The sequence below is a fragment of the Felis catus genome, chromosome A1 (genome assembly GCF_018350175.1).
Source record: "Felis catus isolate Fca126 chromosome A1, F.catus_Fca126_mat1.0, whole genome shotgun sequence".
NCBI lineage: Eukaryota > Metazoa > Chordata > Mammalia > Carnivora > Felidae > Felis > Felis catus.
The window spans coordinates 98,918,756-98,940,492 of record NC_058368.1 but is presented as its reverse complement, the minus strand read 5'-3'; the positions used below and the strand labels follow the sequence as shown (position 1 = coordinate 98,940,492).

The 21,737-nt window shown below is 37.7% G+C and overlaps 1 protein-coding gene across 2 annotated transcripts in view; it reads right to left on the bottom strand.

Moving 5' to 3' along the window:
- Positions 1-21,737, bottom strand: part of PRR16 (proline rich 16) — a 953,840-nt gene continuing 932,103 nt past the window's right edge. For both annotated transcript variants that reach the window (XM_023254546.2, XR_002742536.2), the window contains exon 3: positions 1-1,290. The gene's annotated coding sequence lies outside the window, so the exon portion shown is untranslated. The remainder of the gene's footprint in view (positions 1,291-21,737) is intronic.

Below are 21,737 nucleotides of genomic sequence, written 5' to 3'. Positions count from 1 at the left end.
TAATACAAACAACACATTTATTTAGAAAAATAAACTGAAAATGCTGTTTGGTACATTTTCCCATGAAGCATAGATAAATGGCTATAAAAAACTGTTATATGTCAAATACAAATTACAAATGATTTCTTTAATTAAGAGAACAAATAGATGTTCAACACAAATGTTTAGTGTGTAGTTCACTGTATCTGACTTCTTGGCTGCTTATGATAAAAATGATCTTCACTAAAAAAACAAAACCAAAACCAAAAATAAACTTTTGATCCCTTCTTCATTCCTTTGACCACACTGATGCTTTTTCATTATTATTCTGTAGTTTTTTAATCTGATACAAGTCCATGTTTTTTTTTTTTTTAATAAGATAACTGATCTTTACAGAAGAAAGAGAAACCAATGTCTGGAGAATTTTGAAATGTTTCCTTTTTGGACTCGTGCATGTAACCGCTTGTGGCCGCAAAACTCATGGGACCATCTGTGCAAATAACGGCACACATCATTACCCTGAATGGACGTGACAGTGCAAATATTAGAAGTGCATTGAGAAGTAATCAGTAAGAACTGGCCTCCCCCCTCTCTTAATATGGAGTGAAGGAGTGAATGCAGAAACTTTTCAAGCAATCAACGACAATGCTTTTATTCCATTATGGCTTTGAGGGTGTACACAAGATGGCAGACATCCTCTCTGCAGACAGCAACATTCTGTCCTAACACTGTTCCTTGCTGATGTGCTCCTCTGTTTGTTCATTGTTTTTGTCTACTTGTTTTAAACTGCTAAATAATTCTAGCTAGAGACACCTCCTATCTCTATACTTTCACCTTCCCAAGTGATAAGTCAACTTACAATTTTCTAGCTTAATTGCTGAATATAAATTTTTTCAGGCTCACATCTGGGAATATTTTTTCCAAGGTGAAATAAAATGGGTTGTGTTTGTTTTTTGTTGTCGGTGGTGGTGGTGTTGGCTTGCTTGTTTAGTTCCTTTTATTTATTTTTTTTTTTTAATTGTCTTGGTAATTTCAGAGTGAAGAGTTAAGGCTGTGGCTTTTTTTTTTTTTTTTTTTTTTTTGCCCCCAGGGTTCTGCTCATGGCTGTCAGACTGAGGCAGATGATTTTATGCAGACCGTATCAGTGATCTTTTGTGCTCCAAAGTTGAGGGATTTGCTGCTCTAAGATGGACAGGTTCCTGGTTACTTCAAAATTCGTTCTGGCCTCAAGAAGTCATATTGATGAATCTGAAGTGAGAAAAATGAGCTGACATGCCTCCAAATAAAGATATTCCTTCCAACCTGAAGGACCTGTCAAAGGAAGGAAAACAAAACATAAAAGATCAGTTTAACTAGTAAAAACAGTTTAACAAAAACACATTACACTTATTAATGAGCCAATTGTTTGTTAATGGGATGCGTAATTTAAAATTATTTGATTTATCGAGGATTTTAAGTGTCTACGCATATTTTAAACACATATCCCATTTATATTTCATATATAAAAACGTATGAAAAATTAGTTGTCAAAATTTAGTGGTAGCATGCTTATCTTTCAATGAAAAGATCTTATTTCTGGCAGTTTTTATTTTATTTATTTATTTTTTTTAACATTTATTTATTATTTTGTGAGAGACAGACAGAAACAGAGCAGGAGCCAGGCAGGGTCAGGGAGAGACACAGAATCCGAAGCGGGCTTCAGGCTCTGAGCTGTGAGCACAGAGTCCCACACGGGGCTCAAACGCACAAACTGTGAGATCATAACCTGAGCCAAAGTCGGATGCTTAACCAACCAAGCCATCCAGGTGCCCTAGCATTTTTTTTTAAACTTCAGATAAATTTGTCCACTTGTGAATGTACCAAGTTCTCAGGATGTTTCATAAATTTTTAGACTATAAACTTTTTATATATACCACCCTCAAAAAATATTTTATCAAGCAATCACTTTAAGATAATCTTTCATTGCCGTCTGTATAGTCTCAGTATATTAACAAATTGTCAAAATAATATCCTTTTCCTGATGCAACAGAGCATTCAAAGAGCTAGTCTTTTTTTTTTACTTCATGAATATCTACAATACTTTTTAAACTAGCACCTTAAAATAATTTATATTCATATTTGTAATTAATGAACATATTTTTTTAAAAAACAAAAAGAAATGTAGCTGTAGCTCTCACCCTGCCCATCCACTATCCAACATCACTTAATGAGAGAGCGTCTATGGTCTGCTCTTTAAGTTACGATGTAATAGAGAATATTTATGCAATGACTTACTATAATAGGTCGAGAAAGTTATTAAAATAAACCTGATACAATAATCAATTGATTAATAAATTACTTTAAAAGTCAGAGACAGTAATGACTTTAAGTATACATTTTAAAAGTTTGTTTTTATAGAGTAAGAGAGCATATGCATGAGTATGGGACGGGCAGAGAGAGGGAGAGAGAGAATCCCAAGCAGGCTCCGCCCTATCAATGCAGAGCCTGACTTGGGGCTCAATCTGATGAACCACAAGATCAAGACCTGAGCTGAAATCAAGATTCGGTTCAGGCACCTGACAAACTGAGCCACCTAGGCACCCCTAACTATATTTTTTTAGCCTGAGAACCTCTTGCTTTAACTCCCTCATGAGGGAGGAGGGTAGGTGAACTCCAAACTCATGATGCTTTCTCCAATACAGAGCCACAAACATACACACAAACAGAATAAATAATTTAATCCTTTTGTGACAAATTCAGTCATTACTGTTCTAGTAGGTTAATCATAATTCTTCTTCATTTTTTTTATTCTCACCTGCCACAGCAAAGTCCTAGTACTAAATAACTTCAACTATGAAAATGAAATAAAGTAATGATCCTCTCTCATTTCCAAGATGAAAACTAGAAAAATCACCATACACGATTAATCAATGTGTGTTGGGGGGTAGCTCTGGCTCATCACTAAAGATGTTGTATGAACAACACAGAAGTAGTGGAAGACAGAGTTGCTTACAGTGCAAGAGTATATCAATATAGAGGAATTCAGAGGGCTGGAACAAACTGGCTTAAGCTACCCTTAATCTAACAGCATGATTTGCACCTGCCTATTTATGTTATTTTTGTATGTTCTAGAAACATAAGCCTCCATGCCTGTAAAGGAAATTGACGTTAGAGCTGTTACTAATGTATCAGCAATAGTAATATAATAATGAAAATTTGGGTTTTACTATTAAGTAAGACCATACAAAAGTGACTTTCTACAAGCATACAGAAACACAATTCATGTACTTAGGGCAAAGATAATTAAATATGCCAGTTATATTTTCATGGATCTCTGATATAGGAGTCTTTATCGCTCCACATCATTATTTTTTAAAGCTTATTAAAACTGGTAGAACAATCATTCATTCAAAACAATGTATTCCCTACCCACCATATACCAGATACTGCTCTAGATGTACTAATGGGATATGAGTACCCAGAAGGTAAGGAGACACACAAAAATTCATGGCAAAAGCAGATTTGTGCCATAGTGTATCAAATAAAGAAGGAGCATAGGACTAGAAGCTTACAGAAGATGACACATGAATTGAGACTTAAGGAATCGTTTGAAATTTGCAAAAGTGACACGTTGCTGTTAGTTATGATATAAGGAATTTCCAACAGAAACAGGTGGACAAAAGTAAAGGAGAGCAGTGGTGCCTTTAATACCGTGTAGCATACAATTGAGAGGAGAAAATATAGTTTTTTTCTGGAGAAGCTTTCAGGGGCCAAGGTGTCCTTTCATACTACGTAAAAAAAATTTTCAGGGGCACCTGGGTGGCTCAGTCGGTTAAGCGTCCGACTTCGGCTCAGGTCATGATCTCACGGTCTGTGAGTTCAGGCCCCACATTGGGCTCTGTGCTCCCAGCCTGGAGCCTGCTTTGGATTCTGTGTCTCCCTCTCTCTCTGCCATTCCCCTGCTCACACTCTGTCTCTCTCAAAAATAAATAAACATTAAAAAAAAATTTTTTTTTTAAATTTTAGAGTTTTATCCCAAGGGTAACGGGAACTACTGAAGAAGTCTGATGAGGAGAGTGGCCAGAGGAAGCGTGGAGAATACGATGGAAGGCAGAGCGAGCATACAGAGGGCAGATGCTTACAGCAAAGGAATGGCAAAACCATCAGCTGAAAGCAATAACTAATAATCCCAGTTGCAGATGCTTCCTTAGTGGCAAATTGAAGAGGACAAAAGAACCCATTCCTTTTTAATTAAATTAAGAGACACTTGCATTCAATTTCCATCTATTTAAGATAAGAGCCAACATTATTTATGAAGCTTTTCCTGTCCCACCAATTTTTGTAGGTATCTAATGGAAGCAGACATTCAGCTCAGTCCTCAGTGACCATACATTAAAAGCAGAGACTAAAATCTTCTAACAGCAGATGTCTATGTCCGCTGATTGAATTCTAAGATTGGGTATTAGTGGAATGCATTGAAATCGTACTGAGTTCTGAAGATTTGTTAGTTTTCCAGGCCTCTCCCTGGAAATAACGGTATCAGATATCACATTCAATCTCTTAACTTCAGGCTCAAATATTTTCTTCCCTACAAAACAAAAGCCCCAAATAATTTTTCATGTATAATTTGCAAATTGAAAAATTTCATGAACTTCAATTATTATTTTTTAAAATATATTTTCAAACCTCCATATGCCCTTTTTTGTATGTTTGCTTCAAATACGCAGACACAACATTCATCGTCACGATCGTACACATTAAATAAATGTACTCAACGTTGAGATAAGGAAACATAAATCACATACACCAAGATCTTATATACCCAACAATGATTTGAAGCATTCATGGAAACGCTTTGTGACCCAATCTTCAGATCAGTGGATTAATTGCTTCATTCTGTCCAAAAAAGCCTTGCTTAAGGGACATCGCGGTGGCTCGGTCTATTAAGTGTCCCACTTTGGCTCAGGTCATGATCTCACAGTTTGTGGGTTCCAGCCCCGGGTAAGGCTGTGTGCTGACAGCTCAGAGTCTGAAGCCTGCTTTAGACTCTGTCTCCCTCTCTCTGCCCACCCCTTGCTTGTGCTTTCTCTCTCTCTCTCTCTCTGTCTCTCTCTTTCAAAAATAAAATCATTTAAAAAAATCAAAAAGGCTTTGTTTAAAATTAAAATTTTCTTCACTTTTTGGATGGAATAGGTCAACGATTTCACTCTCTTCAAGGGTCATTTTTTTTTTATTTTTATAAATTTTTCCAGAAACAAATGTGATGTACAAAATATGAATGGTAGTAGATAATTTTTAGGCTTTAAGTCATTAGATGTCAAGTTAATTAATTTATATAAGTGGCACTTTAAGTGACTGAAAGCATGCCAATGCAGTAAGAGCAGCCTGATTTTAAATGTCAAAGACAGCACACAAAGTTAAGGAAACGCTAAAAAAATTACAAAAAGTTTGTACAAACAGAAGGGTCTTGTAATCCTATATTTATTTGGACCCTGATGGAATTTTTATAATTTTATTTTTGTATTTTATATTTATTAAATATAAATACAAAATCTGTATATATTGATTACATATTGTTGTAAAATATATGCTTAATAAAATGAATACATACCTATAAATATATATTTCATTAAATGTATAATTTAAAATATTTTAACTATGCGACAATGTGTCATGTGTCTGCTGCATTTTCAGAAGTAGAAACTATGAATAAATCAAAGGCATTTTCAAGAAAATCTCTTTTTTTTCCCCTCAAACTAATAGCAGCAAGACATTCACTTCATTCATTTAAATGGAAATGTGTGGAAAACCTACTATAACTCAGGCATTATGCCAAGCCTGAGGATACACAATTAAATATTTCACATTTTATTCAATTGTTATATTAAGCTGTGAAACGGATATTCCCACGTGAGGAAATTCTGGCTCTGGTGAGATTAAATCAAGGTCAGCATTACCACCTGTGAGCCAAATTCACTATTCTCCAAACCATCCCTTTGGTGCTGCAAGTACAGACATGAGTATTTATGACAAATAGTATGGCTTACATAGACTAAAATATTTACTATCTGGTCCTTTAAAGAAAAGGTTTGTCAATTCTGGTTGAATCTACCTATGCAATTTGTTATGAAATTACTTCCCAATCTGACCTTTTATTTCTCCAAATGGATTGCCAAATGTTTTAAGCGCAAGTATTAAATTACCCATATTTCACTGCTCTTTGATACGCTATTCTTATCATGTAACAATTCACATCTCCACATGGTTATGTGTGGTGTATTTCTGGAAGCTAGAAATTCACTTCCTCTCCAGTATACGTTTCAGATTCAGGTTTTCTATTTTAGCAGAAGGTACATATTCTGTGGGATAACACTGAATTTCTAGAATAATTGGGACAGAAGTGGTACCTGTACAATATTAAGTAATCATATCAAAAATGCGGCCGCCTGTCACATTTATTTAGACCTTCATTTTAGGTCTCTCAATAGTTTTATCATTTTCTTCATAGATACCTTTCATGTCTCTTGTTAGATCTCTTCCCGGAGGTTCCATTATTATTTGGATGAAAAAGTTTTTAAATTCTATTTTGCATGTCTTTATTACTAGGTATATATTGAATTTTAAAATATTCTCATATCAGGGCATCTGCGTGGCTCAGTCGGAGACTGATTGGAATTCTCTCTCTTTCTCTCTTTCTCCTTTTCTCTCTGACTCTACCCTACTCATATAATAAATAAATAAATACCCTACTCTCAAAATTAAAAAATGAACTTAAAAAATATATTCTTTTTTTTTTTTAACGTTTATTTATTTTTGAGACAGAGAGAGACAGAGCATGAATGGGGGAGGGTCAGAGAGAGGGAGACACAGAATCTGAAACAGGCTCCAGGCTCTGAGCTGTCAGCACAGAGCCTGTCGCGGGGCTTGAACTCACTGACCGCGAGATCATGACCTGAGCTGAAGTCGGCCGCTTAACCGACTGAGCCACCCAGGCGCCCCATTAAAAAATATATTCTTATATGTAGCGAGTTTATGCCACTTTCTTATTGGTTTTAACAGGCTTTTGTGTATTCTCTTGGATTACCTAGATAAGTAATCATATTGTCTATAAATATTGATACTTTCATCTTTCCTTTTCAAAATTTAGATTGTATGTGGTTTTTACCTTTGTCTTATTTCATTGTTTAGTATCTCCAGTACAATGTTGAACAGTGACAGTGGTAAGCAAAGGCTCATAGAATCATTTCAGTATGATGCCTTAGTTTTTAGTGTGAAAGTTTTGACTACTTTTCACCTTCTTTTGGTATTGTTTATTTAAATGTTTTTGGGGTTTTTTAATGTTTACTTATTTTTGAGAGAGACAGAGTGTGAGCAGAGGAGGAGCAAAGAGGGGGAAACATCGAATCTGAAGCAGTCTCCAAGCTCTGAGCTGTCAGCACAGAGCCCGATGTAGGGCTCGAACCCATGAACGGTGAGATCATGACCTGAGCCGAAGTCACAGAATGAGCCACCCAGGCACCTCTTAAATGTTTCTTGAAGCAAATTAGGTTATTTACATTTTTTGAAATAAATTTAACTATTTTATCCACACTTAAACAGAAGCCTTTTAAATGTTCTTCTTGCTGATTCCTAAAGTCACTCATTTGTTTCTTCTCTATTTTTTTTCTTCTTAATCTTCGATGGTGCTACAGACTGAATGTGTCCCTCCCGAATTCATATGTTGAAACCTAATTTCCAATGTGACAGTAGTTGCAGGTGGAGCCTTCAGGAGGTGAATAGGTCATGACAGCAGAACCTGACGAATGGGATTTGTGCCCTTATAAAAGAAAGGCCTGAGAGCTCTTTCACCCTTTTTTTTTTTAATTTTTTTTTGTTACTGTTTATTCATCTTTAAGAGAGAGAGAGAGAGACAGAGCATTAACAGGGGAGGGGCAGAGAGAGGGAGACACAGAATCTGAAACAGGCTCCAGGCTCAGAGCTATCAACAGAGTCCGACGCGGGGCTCCATCCTACCAACCAGGAGATCATGACCTGAGCTGAAGTAGGACGCTTAACCAACTGAGCCACCCAGGTGCTCCTTTCTCCCTTTCTGCCATTAAAAAATACAAGAAGGCTCTCTAGAAACTTGAAGCGGCACCAAAAACACCGAATCAGCCAGAGCCTTGATCTTGCATTTTCCAGGCTCCAAAACTGAGAAATAAATATTTGTTGTTTAAGCCACCCAATCTATATTATTTTTGTTATACCAGCCCTAAGGACTTAAATATATGGGGGGGCGGGGGGGGGATCTATTTTGACATTCTTCAAAAAAATAATTTTGAAAATCAAACTTTCCTTTTTTTGTTTGATCATTTTTCTAAATTAATTTGCTTGTTATCTTTATTAGTTGTCCTTGTCTATTTTAAGATTTTGTAATTCTTTTTACAGTATTTTGAGTTAAATGTATAGCTGTCATTTTGAATTTTTTTTGCATTTTTTTTGCATTTATTTGAAGAAAGCCTTGTTTGGTAATCAAAATCCCCAAATATTTATGTTTCCTAATGTGAATAAAGGGATAGCAAAACATTTCTCTCCTTCTTTGAAAAGAAAAATGACACTGAGTTAACTTCCTAGCTCTGTTTCCATAGAAACCTGATACTGGTAGAATGTCAGCTGTATTACTAGGCAACATTGCTTCTAATAAAAATAAATTCTGAATTGTAAACTGCATCTGGTCTGGGGGGACTGTGAATGACTATAAATAACCTCTTGGGATTTCTTGACTGGGGTGCACACTTGTAACTGGTCATTTTCTTTGTTTCGGGCTGTTATAACAGATGTTGATTACTATTGTGGGCATGGTGAGTGTTAGGGTAGATCTCACACCTACCCATGATCTCAAACTCTCCCACCTGAGCTGTCACTCTGCATGGTTAGAGAAAGATGTGTACCCTCAACACCTGTGGGAAAACCCTCACGTTAGAGAATCACTGGATACTGCCCCACTGTCATGCTTTGTATCCTTCTAATCAAACCATGGTCAAGTGTGGCCTTTTGGGGTCATGTGAGATTGATTGTCCAGTTGAGCCCACAACTACTAAGAGTGGGTGTTATACATACAGAGGTTCTTTGTTAGTGATGAATACATCAAAATGTTATTGGCTTCCTATTCTGAGACATGTTGAGGACTAAGGGTGGTCAGGAAGGCGGTACAGGGAAAGATTGTGCATTGCTTGAAATTGTTATCGAACTTTTAGATGTTAGTAACACCGGAGACCCCTCTGAATCTTGTCCCTGATACTTCCGACCTGCAGCCAGGAAGTCTGATGCAAGAGGGAATTTTGAGTAGGAAAGGTACTATCATTCCTTCAGAAAGAAGGAATTAACAACAATAAATAAAATTCTATCATGGAAGAAGTTGGGCAGGGTTTCCTTGAGATGTGAAGAAAAACATTTCAAAGAGCTTTCAATGATAAAAATTATATTTAAGCTGGTTCTTAAAAGATAGGGAGGTAATACATTACCAGTTTGAAAAGAAAAATGTAGGTGAAGCCACCTAGGTAGTCAGATAAAAAGACTTAGGATCATTTTTAAAACATCATGGGCTATTTCCTTTCACCCATTCAGTATATTTTATATGCCCATGTATTGGTTCCAAGTTCTACAAAATTTGTTTTAGTTCTTCTACTGATACATATAGAATGTAATGCGTATGATCAAATTAGGAAAAAGCCAATTGTGGAGGCACTTCATTGGAATCTTTAAGTTCTATTAAATATTAAGCTACTTCAGGAAAACATTTCATTTCATGCTTCACAAATTATGAATGATGAGAAAATCACCTTGAAAATAATTATTTTAACATGAGGAAAAGGACACTGCTCATTCTACCAGTGCTTTCTCAATTGACACACCTCATGTCTTGAAATGAATTATCTATGACGTTTTCTAAAATGTGAGACCCTCTGATAGCTGCCTTGCTTTCCTGAGCCCAGTGGCAGGGCAGGTACTGCCCAAGGAATCTGTACATTCATGAGCGAAACATACACTGAACAAACTTGTAAGTAGCACACGCTGTAGAGAGGATATTTAGTAAGTGTAATGTGTCTAACAGAGCAACAGTTTATTTTCTTCTTATTTTTTTTAATGTTATTTATTCTGAGAGAGAGAGAGACAGAGACAGAGCATGACTGGGGGACGGTCAAAGAGAGACGGAGACACAGAATCTGAAGCAGGCTCCAGGCTCCAAGCTGTCAGCACAAAGCCTGAGGAGGGGCTCAAACCCACAGACTGCGAGATCATGACCTGAGACAAAGTCGGACACTTAACAGACTGAGCCACCCAGATGCCCCTAACAGAGCAATAGTTTAGAGAGATGATACTCAAGTGTTTAAGGCCAGATAGTCATTTTCTAAAATAAGTACCTGATACCTTATAATATTATGCACGAGAATGACCCTTCTCATGTGAGCTAGCATATCAGACAACATTCAACAACATCAGTTCCAAGTTACCAAGGCTAGCCACAAAATGTACAAGGTCCAGTGAAAAATGAAATTTAGGAACTTGTTCAAAAAGCAGGAAAAAAGCTTTGTCCTTTCTTGCCTAGTCACTCTGCTTTTTTATTCACTATTTAATACCGGGCTTGTTTAGGCACAAGTTGAGTGCATACCCCGTATATCCCCTTGGGGCTCTGCCCTGCAACTCGTACCTGGAAACCCAGCTGCCAGTGCTGACCTCCATGGAGACGGAGGGCAGTAGTGATCTCTTCCTATATGAGGTGAAATGGGTGGCCAGGAGCTCATCCGTCTGGGTGGCAAATATGGAACCATGCATGAAGGGAAGCCTCAAGCCCTCCAATGCATTCCTCATTAGCCCATGGGACTTCACTTATAAAACACAAATTTAAAGATAAAAATGTCAAGTCAGTGACTGCAGAGCATTAAACACCAAGTGTAGCAGGGTGTGGGTATGGTGGCAAGGACTTCTGAAGACAGGGTCTTAAGCAATGGCAAGGGTCACATGCCCTCGAAGATGACGCTGCAAGTCTGTCCCAAATAGACTTTCATCTGTCCCACTTCAAGTCTTTACAACGCAACTCAAAACAGCTCCAACAGCATTCCCAGCTTTGCCTAATACTATGCTCTATTGTGTTTAGTTCATCCAGAGCATTCAAAAGCATATTCCATTCATACAAAAGTAACTACAGAAGAATAATGTACATGAAATATAAGAAGTAACATTAAAGTCAGTTTAAGGAATGACTTAAAAGATTTTTATGCCAGATCACTCCTTTTACTCATTTGTGTAGGTAAATGACAAGTGTCTGCTTATTAAGGTTTTGACATTTTTACATAGAAAAATAGAATATGTATCTGGTATGTAAATTGGCCCTGCAAACTTTACCCTCTAAAATAAAAACTTCAAAAGTGTTTGTAAAGTCCATCTATGATATGTAAATTCTTGAAAAAATAATTTGTTGAAATCCTCTATGAAAATTAGCTATGGATGTGAGTAAAATATAGAAGTTCTCTTCTTCATGGAACATCTACATTCACCAGCAAAAATCTATTATTATCTTAAGTTGTATCTTTTTTTTTGACATATGTATATGTCCATGCAGAATGACAACAGTTTGGAAAAAAGGTATTTTTCAATTATGTTGCAAATTAATTTTAATTCGGCTGAAATGAGTTTAATGACACAATTTTTAATAATGATGGAAGTTATGTTTTATGAGGGATGTTATTTATAACAGTTGAGTTACAATGATGTGGTAATGTTTCAAGATATTAATATATGTATAATTATGTCAATATATTTTAATACACAATTATTTCAATTTCAATATAAATTTCAATATTTCAATATATTTATATCATAAAGGATTCCTAAAAAGTATATCTTAGAAGCCTACCACAGACCTGTTTTGGGACATTTTTGTCAATCTTTTGAAAAAATGTTATTATTGATAATAAACTTTACAATTAAATGTCATAAAGTCTTCCATAGAGAAGGAGTTAATGATGAGACAAAAATGACACTCTTTCTTATCCTTTTAGATTCCAAGCTGAAAATATTTGCTGGAAGAATACTTTCCAGAAGTCTTTCTTACTGCTGATGATGGGCCCAACCCACTAACTTTGTCAAGAGTATCACCAACTTATTAAGTGCAAATTCCAACTTGTACATACAAAATATTCCTTCCACAGAATACACTGCACCATATGCCTGCATGCTCAAAATTAAGCTCTGGAGCTCAAAATTAAGTTTCATTCCACAGTAGCTAGAAGAGTCTAGACAAGATAGTTTCTGAAACTCAGTTTCCTCATCTGTTGAAGAAGAGGAGGATGAGGAGGAAGAGGAGGGGGAAGGAGGAAGATGAAAGGGAGAGGAGGATGAGGAGGAAGAAGAAGAGAAAGAGGCGAAATATACATTCATATCTATCTCCCTGCATTGGTGAACAAAGTAAATGAAAACAGATAAAAAAAGATTTTGCAATGTTTATGTATTTCCTTTTTACAAAGAAACATAAATACATTGGGGAGGGGTAGATAATTCCACAGCAGTGCTGAACAAGCTACGTGAGAATCAGATTCTCAAAAAAGGATCTCAGGGCAGGGCGTCTGGGTGGCTCATTCGGTTAAGTGTCAGACTCTGGATTTCGGCTCAGGCCATGATCTCATGGTTTGTGACATTGAACCCTGTGTTGGGCTCCATGTTGACAGTGCAGAGCCTGCTTGGAATTTTCTCTCCCTCTCTTTCTGCCCCTCCCCTGCTCTCGCTCTCCCTCTCTCTCTCAAAATAAATAAACTTAAAAAAAAAAAAAGAAAAAAAAGATCTTAGGGTTGCTTGCTGTATCTTGATAGAACTGCCCTAATCTGGTGTCCCATCTCCCACCACTGAAGGAAGCCATGAAAGTGGATTTGCCAAGAAATAAAAACCAGAATCAAAATATCTTTCTCTCTTTGTTCTGCCATTATTAATAACATCAGCATCGGTGCTTTTTGCACCCAAAGAATTATAAGTACTTTCTAATATTTAATTACAGTAGAGAAATATAGCATGTAGTGTTAGAATACTGAAATATAAATGCTACAGGAACAAATTTAGAAAAATAGGTCCGGGACAATTTTTTTCCATGAACATAGAAAAGCATACTGATTTACTTCATTATCTGGGGAAATGGGGGGCTCAACTCTATAAAAATGCAGCTGTTTACTTATCCTAGTTCCCCTTCATCTTCACTAGAGGTGTTTAGAAAAGAGTTTTAATTTTGTTTTTATTTTCTAAAAGAAAAATCTCACCGTTCATTATGTTTTCAGTACCGTAGGCCAAGCGGGAATTTTGCTCAAGCTAATGATTGTGAATTGTCTTCTCCAAAGCCAAACATGCTTTTGACAGCCTCCTTCTTCCTCAATCCCTCTTTTCCTGCTGCTCTTTTTAATTTCCTTTTTATTCACTGATGTGTGCAGTTCAGACAAACAGTTGCAGCCAGACTGGAGAGCACTGTGAAATGAATGGCTGTGATATTCATCCCTTCTTTTGGCAAAACCCCTTTATGGAACTGCATGAAAGCCTGCCTGAGCTAACGTTAACACGTGTACATTCTACTGACTTCCATTGGAAATGAGGCGTGCGAGAAGAATGACATTGTTTTTCCGTGGCACAACGAGAGTACCTTCAATCAAAACAAAATTAAAACACGAGCATTGCTCCCTCCTCCTTGTTTAAACACTTCTGTCAAACCACATTCATTTTGGGTTTTTAATTTATTACATGGAGCAAACAGTAACAACGCTCCCCCCTCAAATGTTCACTGATGTTTTCCAACGATTAAATTCTGTAGACAAGTAATAAAATGCTGCTCTCGTTTTTACAAAATGGCCTTTCTTTCTTCCTCTGGCTTTTAAATAAATGATCAGATGTGTTCCCTGAATCAGCAAGCTGGACTTATTGGTTGCCTTTTTTATTAACCTAATATAATCAGGTTAACTAGTCTTCCCTCGCCAAGCATGGCAGGGTTAGAAGTCGAGGACAGGAGGTCAGCCATGACAAATCAGCTGAATAAAGTTATGTTATAGTCTGGAAAGGAATCAAGGATTCTCTTTGATTATTAGAGTCTCTGAAGCAACTGGCCTTGGAAAAACATCCAGTCGCCTATGCCAAGAGACCATCTCTAGTCATTAAGATCTTTTTTAAAACGTACTCAAAAGGGATTGGAAACAAAACAAAAGACAGTCTACTTAAATTTTATTTTTCTTCTTCCCAAATGCTTTGCATGTTAAGCATACATGACTAAATATTGTAGGCTCAAAGATAGGAAAAATGTCTTGCATCGACTAACAACAGAATGGTATTTCTGGAAAGTCTGTAAAATGCCACATATAGAAGGTCTCTTACAACGGTTTTGTTTTACTTAAAGGGAGTAAGATAATACTTCAAGGTTAACTGGCAGGCATCCAAGATATTTTTTACTTAATGAAAGGGTCAATTTCCTATCATCTTTTCTTCAATCTTGTCACCATTAGGAAGGAGAAAATGTGAGGATGTGTATTTATACACCCACACAGCCAACAGAAAGCAGATGACCCTTGTAAATGAGACAAATAGCAGAATGACAAGCAGTCTTTACTGTCATTACACTTGGAATTAATCAGAGGGAGGTCTCAGGCTCTCTAACAATATTTGCCATGCTACTTTTCGAATACAATTCACATCATAACACTTTGAAAGACATGAACTACACTATCTAAGTGCCACCATTGGGTTATATGCAGAATTCAGTAACTTCGATCATGGTCAAACCAAAACTAGTCTCAGGGACTCTCAAGGCACTTTTGGTTCAGGTAGGGGCCATCCACTTTTACTAGCCTGAACAATGTGCAAACAAACAACCCCTATGATTTCTACATTTTCAATTCCATTGTTATCAGTGGAATTCTGAAATTAATGGAACCCCAGAAGTCAGTGTGCTCCTGGATATAATGGACTCAGGGAGAGGGAGCATAATCTCAATAAGGCCTTGTGGTATATACACTTAAAACCTGGGACTCATGGTTGGGTCAGTCAGTTAAGCATCAGACTCTTGGTTTCTCCTCAGGTCACGATCTCGTTGTTTATGAGTTTGAACCCCACATCAGGCTCTGCACTGACAGTTGCGGAGCCTGCTTGGGTTTCTCTCTCTTCCCTCTCTCTCTCTGCCCCTTCCCTGCTCTCTCTCTTAAAAAAACAAATAAATTGGGGCGCCTGGGTGGCGCAGTCGGTTAAGCGTCTGACTTCAGCCAGGTCACGATCTCGCGGTCCAGGAGTTTGAGCCCCGCGTCAGGCTCTGGGCTGATGGCTCGGAGCCTGGAGCCTGTTTCCGATTCTGTGTCTCCCTCTCTCTCTGCCCCTCCCCCGTTCAAGCTCTGTCTCTCTCTGTCCCAAAAATAAATAAACGTTGAAAAAAAAATTAAAAAAAAAAACAAATAAATAAACTTTAAAAACCCCAAAAACCTAGGAGCCTAAGGCCATTTAGTTTAAGTAAAAACAACCCCTTGCTTCATAAGCTTTCTATACTGAGAACAAACTGAGGGCTGTTGGGGGGTGGGGAAGAGGGGAAAGTAGAAGATGGGTATTGAGGAGGGCACTTGTTGGGATGAGCACTGGGTGTTGTACGGAAAACAATCTGACAAGAAATTATATTAAAAAAAAATCCCTTGCATTTATTTTAATAGCCTCTGGTTAAATCTCTCTTAAAGTATAGGGCAATGTTTCTCATTCCTGGCAGTACTAACATTTTTGGTTTCCATAATAGTTTTGGAGGGGCAGGAAGCTGTCCTGGGCAATTGTAGCATATTTAGCCAAATTCCTGGCTTTAGGGTCATTTCATGTCTTAAACAAAAACTTAAATGGTGTTACTTTGTCCATTCACTCAACTTAAAACTTGTGAACTGTGCCACTACCTGCAATGCATTAATAATAAGGAAAAAATGTGCTTAAAAAACAGCACAACATTTGTTCTATACAAAAATAATGCTCTGTACTCCTAATAACAGTATTTCAGAAAGCCAAAATACAAGTTACAGTGTTTAGAGCTGATAGTGAATTTTTTCATTTCATTCCTTTCATGAATTCATGATCTATTTATTTAGCTGGACCAACAAAGACAATTTTTGTCCATGATGGTCCAGTCCTGAGCAAAGTCTTGCATTTGCATGGCTGTTGTCAATCCAATTATGGAAACCTTTATTGGAAATGTACGTACGTGCATGAACTGCTCAAGGCACTTGGAAAACAAAGGTGAACACGATATTAAACTAAGTACCAAGTGAATTTTGAGCAGACCTAAAAGAAAAAAATGAACTCTGCCTGAGGGAACTGGAAGAAGGTTTCAAGGCCAGCTTCCTTCAGAAGGATGAAAAGAATTTCAACAAGAGGGAAAGCATTGAAGCAAAGTAGGGACAGAGTCAGAAGAGCACATATCCAGAAACAGACAGAAATGGGTGCACTTAGAACCTGGCCTACAGACTGGTAGCAGTAGCCAGAGACAAAACCAGGAAAGGGGGATATTACCATGTACATAATGGGGAGAACTTCAATGTTTTTAACTAGAAAGTGACTGGTCAGGTTTGCAAGACAGAAAGATGGCTGTGCAGGTCTATAAAGAATGAATCAAACAGGGGCTCCTGGATGGCTGAGTCGAATAAGCGTCCAACTCTTGATCTCTCTGCTCAAGGTCATGATCTCACAGTCCGTGAGTTGGAGCCCTATGTCAGTCTGTGCCGACAGCTCAGGGTCTAGAACCTGGGTCAGATTTTGTCTCCCTCTCTCTCTGCCCCTCCTCTGCTCGTGCTCTATCTCTGTCTCTTAAAAATAAATAAACAACAAAAAATTTTTAAGATGAATAATAAAAAAAGAAAGCAGACTCCGAATGAGGGATAGCAGTGAAGAGTCTATTATTAAGGCAATATTTCAACTGAAAAAGAATGATATCCTGAGTTAAGAAAAACAGCATTAGGAATTGAGACGAGGGAATGTGCCCAAGCAGTATTTAGGATGTAGAACAGAAAGCACATGAAAAATAATTGTAGTGGAAATCAAAGAGGGGAGGGAGATTTTTCTTTATGGTTTCTGGTGTGGGGACTTGGGTGGACAGAAGTGACAATTTCCTGAGGTAAAAGAAGGAGCAGGTTTGGAGGAAATATACTAACTGTAGAGGATAAACTATTATCCCAAACACCACAACACATGTGTCACAGAGGCCATTTAATATACTCAAATGTAAATTACAGAAATATTGGTTAAAATGGGAAATCTGGCTTCTTAAATCACAGGCTCTTCAAAAGGAACTTTTCTTGTCAATATGACTTCTGTTAATTAAAGAGGATCAGATGGGGAATCTTTTTTTTTTTAATGTTTATTTATCTTTTGAAGAGAGAGAGAGAGAGAGAGAGAGAGAGAGAGAGACCGACCATGAGCTGGGGAGGGGCAGAGAGAGAAGGGGGACAGGATATGGAGCAGGCTCTGCTCTGACAGGCTGAAAACAGCAAGCCCCATGCAGGGCTCAAACTCAGGAACTGTGAGATCATGACCGGAGCCGAAGTTGGACACTCAACCGACTGAGCCACCCAGGCACCCCCAGATGGGGAATCTTTAAACTTTACTTCTGTAAGTATCATGCCTTAAATACAGTAAGGTTAAAGAATTTGCAGGGAAACTGCCTCAAAGAGTAGCTTGGCTCATTCAGGGGGAGATAATGGCTGATTAATTCACTTGAATTCTTTGGCATTCTAAATAAATTCAGTGGCAGGCTTCATAGGGTCATAAATCCCTTGGAGAATCAGATAAAAGCTATGGACTTGGCCCCTTAAAAATGAGCAGATTTATATACAGAGAACATTTTGCTTATGATTTCAAGATGACTCTTCACGAGTACTCATATACTACAAGGAACTTAACTTCAGGGTCTTTGGTTTAGAGGTGGATAAATTTTAATCAGAGATCAGTATTGTTAAATAAATAAGTCAAATATATGTTTAGAGGTATCTCTTTAGTGTTCATAAAAAATACTCTCTTTTCCAAATAAACTCATGCAAATCTGGGTTTTACAACTCAATACTGTTGACACTTGGGTCAGGTAATCGTTGGGGCCTGGGAAGGAGATACTAGCCAGCGCAGTATAGAATGGTTAGCAGCATCATTAACCTCTACCCACCAGATGCCATTAGCAATTCCCAGTAGTGACAACCACAAATGTCTCTAGACAATGTCCAATATCTCCGGGGAGGCCAAATTGCTCCATTTGAGAGATATCGAGATAGGCAATGACTTTTATCTTCACACAACTCCCACATAAAAAAAAAAAAAAGTTGGGTATTCTGTTTCTGAAGAAAAATATTTTCATGGGAAACCTTCCTACAACAGATCCCAAGGTTGGTAAGCAGCTAAGGCCAGTGTTTAGATACCCTGGGACAACTCTTTTTTTTTTTTTTTAATTTTTTAAAAATGTTTATTTATTTTTGAGAGACAGAGAGACAGAGCATGAGCTGGGGTGGGGCAGAGAGAGAGGGAGACACAGAATCTGAAGCAGGGTCCAGGCTCTGAGCTGTCAGCACAGAGGCCGACATGAGGCTCAAAGTCAGGAGCCACCAGATCATGACCTGAGCCGAAGTCAGATGCTTAACTGACAGAGCCACCCAGGTGCCCCTCTTTTTTTTTTTTTAATGTTTATTTGTTTGGAGAGAGCGTGCATGCACACATGTGAGCATACGTGAGTGAGGGAGGGGTAGAAAGAGATAGAGAGAGAGAATCCCAAGTAGGCTCCATGCTGTCAGCATAGAACTTGGGGCTCAATATCACAAACAGTGAGATCATGACCTGAGCTGAAATCAAGAGTTGGCAACTTAACTGACTGAGCCACCAGGAGCCTGTGGGTGGACAACTCATAATCTTTCCCCTACATTCCTATTCTCATTGTAAGAGAGAAAATTATCTCCTCTTCATAGATGGCTAAGAATTACACAATAAAATCATAGCATAGCCACTGTCTTTTATCTATCTGCTTCTCTCTTCCTCCTTATAAAAAACTTCCTCTTTAAGAAATTAAATGCTTTAACTTAAGCAATAAAGAAACTGATATTTTCATAGCAACAAGAATCCATCAACTCAAAAATAAATCAATCATCATAAAAACTAGTTAGTAATTGAATATATAACCATCTGTAGCATGAGCAAGTCTGTGTTCTTATGGTAAATCTTACCTTTAATTAGTTCTATAATGGGAAATCTGCAAGCTATGGAATAGATTGGCAACAGATACAAAAATCTGCTAATACCCATATAGAGAGATACTGAAATTTCACTACAAGTGCCGTGTTACTCCTCTCTGCCATTTCTTTGTACCCAGTCTTGCTCTGGAAAACGTTTTGTCTCTCCATTTATCACCATTTATATTTCTTTTTATTCTCATTTGTCAACATGTTAGCTCTCTGTGTTTGCTCCCTGTATCCATTGCCTTATCTCCTTATAATATCCTTCATTTTTATTGTGGAGTACAGACATTCCCCATCCCACTCCTTCTCAACAGGTTTTTGGTAGTCTGATAGAAATAACCTTTTTGGGGCACCTGGGTGGCTCAGTCGGTTAAGCACCAGACTTCAGCTCAGGTCACGATCTCACGGTTTATGGGTTCGAGCTCCACGTCAGGCTCTGTGCTGCCAGCTTAGAGTCTGGAGTCTGCTTTGGGTTCTGTATCTCCCTCTCTCTCTGCCCCTTCCCTGTTTGCACTCTGTCTCTCTTTCTCTCTCTCAAAAATAAATAAACATTAAAAAAATTTTTTTAACTGAATAAAAAAAAAATAAGTAGCCTTTCTTTCCCTCAAAACGGAACATCTAATTTTTAGCTAAGCCGCTGCTCATGCAGAATAAATACTACCTTGAAGATATATGTAAACGTGACAAAATCAGAAAAAGATGGAAGTAAAAATATCAAGCGGTAGCTCCTGGCAAACTTCTTAAAACAAAGCCGGTCCATACCCGTGGCTGAAATTTTTTCTTCCTTTCCTCCAACCTCCTGCCAGGAACATAGATTTGATGGCTGGAGTTCTGGCTGCCAGTTTACACAATTAGTATGAACACAGTTTTGTCAGAGATGGCCACAAGGAATGTTTAAAGGAAACTCAGTTCTTGAGAGCTTTGTAAACCAGAGCTGCCCTATCAGCCCTGATCTGCCTCAAGACTTGCATGTAAGAAAAACACTGGTAATTTATCTTTTTAACATCACTGTGATTTGGGGACTCTATGTCACATAGGGATCAAATCTTAATGGATCCAGGTAAGAATCCATTCTAACCTCAAGATGGAGCATGTGACCTAAGTCTGAGCCAAATACCTGACTGTATTCCTCTGTATCAGAGGGACCCACACACTCTACCAATATTCTATATAAAATGGTATATTTCCAGTTATCTCAAGAACCTGGATTGGCCATAAAAGTTTGATGAATGAACTCCAAAGATGCTGTCATTCTGACAAAAGCTCCAAGTGTATTTTGATTTAAATATCAAAATTGACATGAGCCTGGGCCCAAGTAAAACCTTCATGGGATGACTGCATACGGTTTCAAGGGATGGCACTGAATGACTTCAGGGTTTTGCAATTAAAACAAATATTCAGGCAGCCACAAACATACTTTGTAGGTGCTAAAAGCTATAACTAAGAGAGTCTAATGTGAGTTTAACAAGCTCTGGGATTCATCACTGGTAGACAACTATGGTATTTGGTGCCTCGCTGCATGATACGTTTTGTGACAAAACATTACCCATCAGGTTAGACAATCTTCACTCATCCATCCAACCAGTCCTTCTGGGTCCCTCACACAAATGTCACAATCACCATGTCTTCTGACCAGTGTGTGAGAAAGACAATAAAGAGGTTGGTTAGTAGCTCTAGGTGTAACAAAAGAAAAATGTAACACAGTGATAATAATGCCAGGAAATATTAGTCTCATTAATAACAGTCTTCAATTCTGTTATTCAATTCAATTCAAATAGAATTTATTGAGCACTTGGAGTACTACTTCAAATACATAGGTCTTGCCTTAGTAGTATGTTAAATTAATTACCATCATTAGGCACAAAGATATTTGACCAATAATGCATTGTGTATGCCCTATATCAGGGAATAGTGTATATATTCCAGAAAGAGCAGCAAGCAAAAGAGACAGAGGTCTTTACGTTTATGGGGCTTACATTTTAGTGATGAAACCATATGCACAAAGGAGCTAAGTCAGATTATAGGGCACTTTGGCATAAAGATGAGCAGGGGAGGAAGCAGAGACATACTTCTCCCAAGAGAAGAAAACTAATCTCTGTAATTTTGACCTGTTAAAGGGAAGAAAGAAAAATCAGTGTTCCAATGCCTCAAAAGGTGAGAGCGTGTTACATTTTGAACAAAATTATGTCCCGCAGGAGGGCTGGAACTTAAGGTCCGCAATTAGGAAGGGCCAAAGGGGCCTAAGGGGTAGAGGGCGGACAACAATGAGAGCTCCATCTTGTTTCAATCTGAAAAGATTTATCCAAATCTCAGAGATAAGATGTGGAAAATACAAGATGTTTCTATGCTAGTTTTCAACATTAACATACCCTTTAATTTTGAACGAACACATGACTGATGAAAATCCTTGGAAAATACGAACAGCAAAAAATAGTAAAATATACTTTCTGACACACAGAGGTATCCAATATTAGAGCTTTGGCATATCTTACTCCAATTCTTAAAATTTGGTCCTAAGTTGAACTAATTTTCAACATAAAATAT